This window comes from Mizuhopecten yessoensis, unplaced genomic scaffold, assembly GCF_002113885.1.
Source record: "Mizuhopecten yessoensis strain PY_sf001 unplaced genomic scaffold, ASM211388v2 scaffold8693, whole genome shotgun sequence".
Classification (NCBI taxonomy): Eukaryota; Metazoa; Mollusca; class Bivalvia; order Pectinida; family Pectinidae; genus Mizuhopecten; species Mizuhopecten yessoensis.
In genome coordinates, this window is record NW_018407674.1 from 22948 (window position 1) to 30556 (window position 7609).

The 7609-nt window shown below is 37.9% G+C and overlaps 1 long non-coding RNA gene across 1 annotated transcript; it reads right to left on the reverse strand.

Moving 5' to 3' along the window:
• Positions 1–843: 843 nt before the first annotated feature.
• Positions 844–2207, reverse strand: LOC110456339. The gene is made up of 3 exons (XR_002463578.1): positions 1707–2207; positions 1049–1291; positions 844–935 (listed from the first exon to the last, which is right to left on the reverse strand). It is a non-coding gene; the product is annotated as an uncharacterized LOC110456339 (long non-coding RNA).
• Between the last annotated feature and the right edge of the window lie 5402 nt (positions 2208–7609).

The window sequence follows — 7609 nt, forward strand, 5'->3', positions numbered from 1 at the left end:
ATAGGGTTTCAATTTTGTGTTTCACGAGAATAGTAATGACATCAAATTAATAGGATTTTTTCATAAAAAAAACTGCCGGATGCAGACTTCGGCAGTTTTACCTCGAATTGAACATAGGTTGCTCTAAAACCCATTCACCACCTGCATTTTAGTCACCCAATGACTGTTTTGATTTCATCAGGCACACAATGTTCCACCGCCCCACGGGAAGTGTGTGACGCGGCCACTGATGTACATGGACATGTATTCCTACACAGTCGGAGCCTGTCAAATGGAATGTGAAATGAAATACGTTTCGGAGTTGTGTCAATGTCGACTAATTCACATGCCTCAGGGAATTAGTAAGTGTAATATATACTCTACACACAATGCCACATAACAAGTTTTAGATTAGGATCTTGGATCCAAGATGGCGCCTTAGCAACCCCCTTAACCTACGGCCCCAGATCTACATCTATTCATCATGTGGGGTGTTTTGCGTGTGACGTCATCAATTTTAGTGTTACTGACTGAATTATCTCCCCCTGTTTCCAATAGGTGTGTATATTTAGTGTGACGTCATTTTGACGGAATTAACTCCCCTTGTTTCTGACTTTTTACCTTCTGATTTCAGGTATTGCATCCATGGACTGTCTCTCTCTCTGCAATGCTTGACAGACCTGTTTTTTTTCTCTCTTTTCTTTTCTGCTTATTTCTGCTCTTTTTAATCATATCTTTTCATTTTCCTTGATAAGCTTATGCATAAAACATATTTATAAACAATAAATAGTAATAAGATGCGTTTTTTACAATATAATATAATTCTTTTATTTACAATGTGCTGATTAAATAAGCTAAGGTGTTAAAAAAATACGAATGCCTTTTTTCAAATAAAAAATAGTGTTGGTTTTTCTCGCTCAACATGGCCAATAAGAAGTGTTGTCGTGTTGTTTGAACTGAAAGAAATAGAAAAAAAAAGATATCAATACATTAAAAAAAAAACAGAAAAGCAAATGCACTATTTTTACAATATACTTATACTTACAGGGTAGTTTGTAATAATACTGACCGCTTGCACGTCGTTTTCTATGCATTCTTTGACGATGTTGTTTCCTAATGCGCTCCTTGTCGTTTGATATGTTTTGTCGTTCCTTCCTGTACGTGTCTGCTTGCCGTTGTATTGATTGGTGTTGGCGGAGGAAGTCGGATAGACTGCATATTGTCAGAATCGTACGGTAAGCTTTAGATGACGTCATGGTCGTCGAACGTGACGTCACTTCCATCGATCGATATCAGCTCTTAACTCAGGCTTCTATGTAAAATCAAAAGAACATTGGAAGACGGAGGGGTCAATTTCAGTTTTGAGGGGTCAATGGCCCCCTCCAGGATTATCCCTGGGAAGCATAAACGAAAATAGCTATTTTTCCCCCACGAAAACGAAAGTTTAGATATTTCTATAAACATATTGCATGCATAAGTATTCATCTATTTTGTAAGACATCTATCATGTCTTGTAAAGGGTTGTTTCAAGGATTCCATACTGTAGATGCACTGGTCATAGCCGAAGATAGATCATTGCAAGCTGTTAGACAACCCTGTCAATTGCCGATAAACTTGTAGCTGAAGTTGCTTAACAATTTCTAGCTATTCTATAGCTTTAAAACAGTTACGATTCAAGAAATAGTTAGAATTGTCATGAAATACGTTTTAAAGTAAAACAAAAATACCTGATAATCGTTGCTATTCGTAGACTGAACCGTCCTTCAAAGCCTGGTGTCGTGTCAACTATCCGTTAGTGTGACGTCATAATCGAAAGTGAAAAGTATAAGAGTTACTTATGGTCCATCTGGAGTACAAGTGGTTTACAAAGATAGTACAGGGGTCCTTAATCGATTCGCAAAGTAAAGAGTGACGCCGATTTTGATTCAGATGTAGCACCTGTAACGACAAAAGGAGTGAAAACAGCTCTTTACACTTTAATAACCGTACGGATACGTGTTTAAATGACCCTTTTAGTATATACGAGTCTATACAATTAGGTACGCGTTTCGTTGTACAGCGCAAATGCCCTCTGATCCCTCATTATTTTGTCGTCTACTGTTTTTGTGACTCTAACGCGGTCCGACAATACAATGTCTTTCATCACAGGGAAGTTGACAGTCCTGTCGTTTTGTACGTTCTGGGAAAATCACCTGACCTTACGCGTAGTGTTGTTTTTGTTTGTGCGGTACGCGTAGTTCTAAGGTCCGGCAGAAACGAATTCAACTATGTGTTCACAATGGGGTAGCTTTAGATGACGTCACGGTCGTCGAACGTGACGTCACTATCATCGATGTGTGTATTTCTGTGACGTCATCAAATTTAGTGTTACAGACTGAATTATTTCCCCCTGTTTCCAATAGATGTGTATATTGCGTGTGACGTCATTCTGCTTCTGTTTTCATTGGATTGTCAAGCAGCAGAAGTCGTTCGCCGAGCTTTTTCAACAACTGTAAATCCATCGGAAGCTTATGAAAGGAATATGAAAAGGTTGTATTTTGAGACTAAACTTATTCAAAATATAAAAACAAATACGAAATAATCTTTTTTGATGTAAAAATATGCAGTTACTGCTGATTCTGTATTGTATTTTGTCCTTATTTTGTCATCATTTGTCCATATCTGTCCACTATTTGTCGACCTTTGTCCACTATTTGTCCACCTTTGGCAGTGTTCCATTTTTGTCCATGTCAGTCCTTCCACCTATGTCCATATGCCAGTCCTTCCATCTATGTCAATATGTGAGTCCCTCCATCTAAGTCCATGTTAGACTTTCCATTTATATCCATGTCAGTCCCTCCATCTATGTCCATATGTCAGTCCTTCCATCCATGTTCATGTCAGCCCTTCTATCCAAGTACTTAAATTCTATAATACGTGACTTTTCCGTCGCGAAACATGTAAAATATTATACTTAAGTAATCTAGTTAATTGCTAACAGTTGATAACATAGTGTTCCAATGTGGGTTTGCGCGCACTGTCTTACGAAAACGCCAATTCATGTAACATTTAATCAAGTAGCTCAACATGTTTGTTCATTGTTAAAACTTCTTCAACACACTGGATAGTTGGTAGTATTCCCACAATGTCATGCATATTCCATGTTTGATAGGTATGACATTGTCGCTGCTGTGACTTCCGTAAAATTTTCTGATGTCTACACATGCGTAGGGTCTGCTTACCGAAACATAAATATTGTCACCAAGGTGACTAAACACATATGAAGGGTGTATTGATAGACGATGCTAGTACATGTGATCATACAAGGATTGAACATAGTAATATTGCTTTGAGTTTTATATTCTATGGACGTGGTATTTGCTGTTTCCTATTAGCATTTATATTGGAAATGATTTGAAAGTAGGTCCAAGCATAAATATATAAAAAAAACTTCCCTCGGGTCGGAGGTGGTAGAAGGCCTATATTTTGACCTGGTGAGGACAAAGCATCCTCGATTATCTAGGGGTTACGTTCACTTATACGCTCTCTGTACCCCTGGAATATGTCAAAGCAAAATCGAAGGCACGCGGCTAGCAATTTGATCGGTCTCAGGTAGAAGAAAAAAATCTGACCAATTGATACCTGGGCATTTGAAGATAACAAATTTCAAGTCTATTGGTTCCCCTTAGATACATTACAATGTACAAAATGGAGTACAGAGATGCTACACCTAACTACAAAGCCAGTCAATTTTACCGTTACGCGACCGAGCAATTCTTTTAATGTGCGTCACCTTGTAGATGAGAAAAGAAGACTAGTTTGATACTTTGATGTACATTTTCACGTAACAGTGAGTGAGGTCTACATCTTTAGCTGAAGTGCATGTAACGCGTTTATATATAACTAGTACTAAAAAGAGTTTGGTATTTTCAAACTAAAACGTTTGTTTTCTTTTTCTTTTAAATCAATGCTAACAATCAGTCAAATCAAACTTAGGGAATAACTTATGAAATTTGTTGATGTGCACAGCATCGTGTGTTGTATACCGTTGCTCAAATCTGATTGGTCGATGTATATATCTGCTCAAATCTGTAGATTTTCACGTGAATTTGAACGAGGTTTTCATTTTTAGCTGAAGTGCATGTAGCGCGTTTATAGATAACTAGTAACAAAAAGAGTTTGGTATTTACCAACTAAAACGTTTGTTTTCTTTTTCTTTTAAATCAATGCTAACAATCAGTCAAATCAAACTTAGGGAATAACTTATGAAATTTGTTGATGTACACAGCATCGTGTGTTGTATACCGTTGCTCAAATCTGATTGGTCGATGTATATATCTGCTCAAATCTGTAGATTTTCACGTGAATTTGAACGAGGTCTTCAATTTTAGCTGAAGTGCATGTAGCGCGATTATAGATAACTAGTAACAAAAAGAGTTTGGTATTTACCAACTAAAACGTTTGTTTTCTGTTTCTTTCAAATCAATGCTAACAATCAGACAAATCAAACTTAGGGAATAACTTATGAAATTTGTTAATGTACACAGCATCGTGTGTTGTATATCGTTGCTCAAATCTGATTGGTCGATGCATTTAGTTGCTCAAATCTGATTGGTCGAAATCTGATTGGTCGTTGCATTTAGCTGCTCAAATCTGATTAGTCAAACTCTGATTGGTCTTTCCACAGCCTTCCTAATTCGGCTTCCATGTTACTATTAATGGCGTTTTTGTAAGGTCGACGAAGCATTGGTGAGAAAGCCCTGGAGAGAATACCTGAAATCAGAAGCAAAAGGCGGAAACAGGGGAGATAATTTCGTAGGTAATGCGAAATTGATGACGTCACACACAATACACAAACTATAACCCCCCTCCACATCATTTCATAAGTGTTTGTGTATTGTGTGTGACGTCATCAATTTCGCATTACCTACGAAATTATCTCCCCTGGCTTTGTAGTTGGGTGTAGCATCTCTGTACTCCATTTTGTACATTGTAATGTATCTGAGGGAACCAATAGACTTGAAATTTGTAATCTTCATATGCCCAGGTATCGAATGGTCATTTTTTTCTTCTACCTGAGACCGATCAAATTGCTAGCCGCGTGCCTTCGATTTTGCTTTGACATATTCCAGGGGTACAGAGAGCGTATAAGTGAACGTAACCCCTAGAGTATCGAGGATGCTTTGTCCTCACCAGGTCAAAATATAGGCCTTCTACCACCTCCGACCCGAGGGAAGTTTTTTTTATATATTTATGCTTGGACCTACTTTCAAATCATTTCCAATATAAATGCTAATAGGAAACAGCAAATACCTCGTCCATAGAATATAAAACTCAAAACAATATTACTATGTTCAATCTTCGATGATCACAGGTACTAGCATCGTCTATCAATACACCCTTCATATATGTTTAGTCACCTTGGTGACAATATCTATGTTTCGGTAAGCAGACCCTACGCATGTGTAGACATCAGAAAATTTTACGGAAGTCACAGCAGCGACAATGTCATACCTATCAAACATGGAATATGCATGACATTGTGGGAATACTACCAACTATCCAGTATGTTGAAGAAGTTTTAACAATGAACAAACATGTTGAGCTACTTGATTAAATGTTACATGAATTGGCGTTTTCGTAAGACAGTGCGTGCAAACTCACATTGGAACACTATGTTATCAACTGTTAGCAATGAACTAGATTACTTAAGTATAATATTTTACATGTTTCGCGACGGAAAAGTCACGTATTATAGAGTTAAAGTACTTGGATAGAAGGGCTGACATGAACATGGATGGACGGACTGACATATGGACATAGATGGAGGGACTGACATGGACATAGATGGAAGGTTTGACAAATGGACATAGATGGAAGGATTGACATATGGACATAGATGGAGGGACTGACATATGAACATAGATTGAAGGACTGACATGGACATGGATGGAAGGACTGACATGGCCATAGATGGAAGGACTGACATATGGACATAGATGGAAAGACTGACATATGGACATAGATGGAAGGATTGGCATATGGGCATAGATGGAGAGACTGACATATAGACATAGATTGAGGGACTGACATGGACATGGATGGAAGGACTGACATTGACTTAGATGGAGGGACTGACATATGGACATGAATGGAAGGACTGACATATGGACATAGGTGGAAGGACTGACATGGACATAAATGGAAACACTGCCAAAGGTGGACAAATAGTGGACAAAGGTCGACAAATAGTGGACAGATATGGACAAATGATGACAAAATAAGGACAAAATACAATACAGAATCAGCAGTAACTGCATATTTTTACATCAAAAAAGATTATTTCGTATTTGTTTTTATATTTTGAATAAGTTTAGTCTCAAAATACAACCTTTTCATATTCCTTTCATAAGCTTCCGATGGATTTACAGTTGTTGAAAAAGCTCGGCGAACGACTTCTGCTGCTTGACAATCCAATGAAAACAGAGGCAGAATGACGTCACACGCAATATACACATCTATTGGAAACAGGGGGAAATAATTCAGTCTGTAACACTAAATTTGATGACGTAACAGAAATACACACATCGATGATAGTGACGTCACGTTCGACGACCGTGACGTCATCCGAAGCTACCCCATTGTGAATGCATAGTTGAATTCGTTTCTGCCGGACCTTAGAACTACGCGTACCGCACAAATAAAAACAACACTACGTGTAAGGTCAGGTGATTTTCCCAGAACGTACAAAACGACAGGACTGTCAACTTCTCTGTGATGAAAGACATTGTATTGTCGGACCCCGGTAGAGTCACAAAAACAGTAGACGACAAAATAATGAGGGATCAGAGGACATTTGCGCTGTACAACGAAACGCGTACCTAATTGCATAGACTCGTATATACTAAAAGGGTCATTTAAAAACGTATCCGTACGATTATTAAAGTGTAAAGAGCTGTTCATGGATGCAATACCTGAAATCAGAAGGTAAAAAGTCAGAAACAAGGTGAGTTAATTCCGTCAAAATGACGTCACACTAAATATACACACCTATTGGAAACAGGGGGAGATAATTCAGTAAGTAACACTAAAATTGATGACGTCACACGCAAAAAAACCCACATGATGAATAGATGTAGATCTGGGGCCGTAGGTTAAGGGGGTTGCTAAGGCGCCATCTTGGATCCAAGATGACAGATTTCCTTTGCAACCCCCCCCAGATCCACATCTATTCATCAGATAATCATGTATACTAAAAAATTATATTAAATGAGATCCAATAAGGCATCTAAACAAAAAGGCAATCAAGAACCCCATGAAAATCAAGAAGAATCACCTTATTCTTATATTCTACGAATTAAACATTTGTTACACATATGTACATGGTTATTCTCAGTAATATTTGACGTATTTCAGATTCCCTCCCGCCTTGTAATGTGGGTCATTACAGCAGATGTGTGGTGGAGGCAAAAGGTAATTAATCATTTTTACCTACTTTATAATCAAAGGAGCATTTTCCTGGCAAACTACACGTACCGGTCAAGTCCGCAATAATTTTGTCCATTTTGAAAAGTGTTTCATTGCATTTTTGAAGTGGTGTATTTTCAAACCTAATATTGTAAATCATTCCGGGTACACTTTAAAGGGTGCA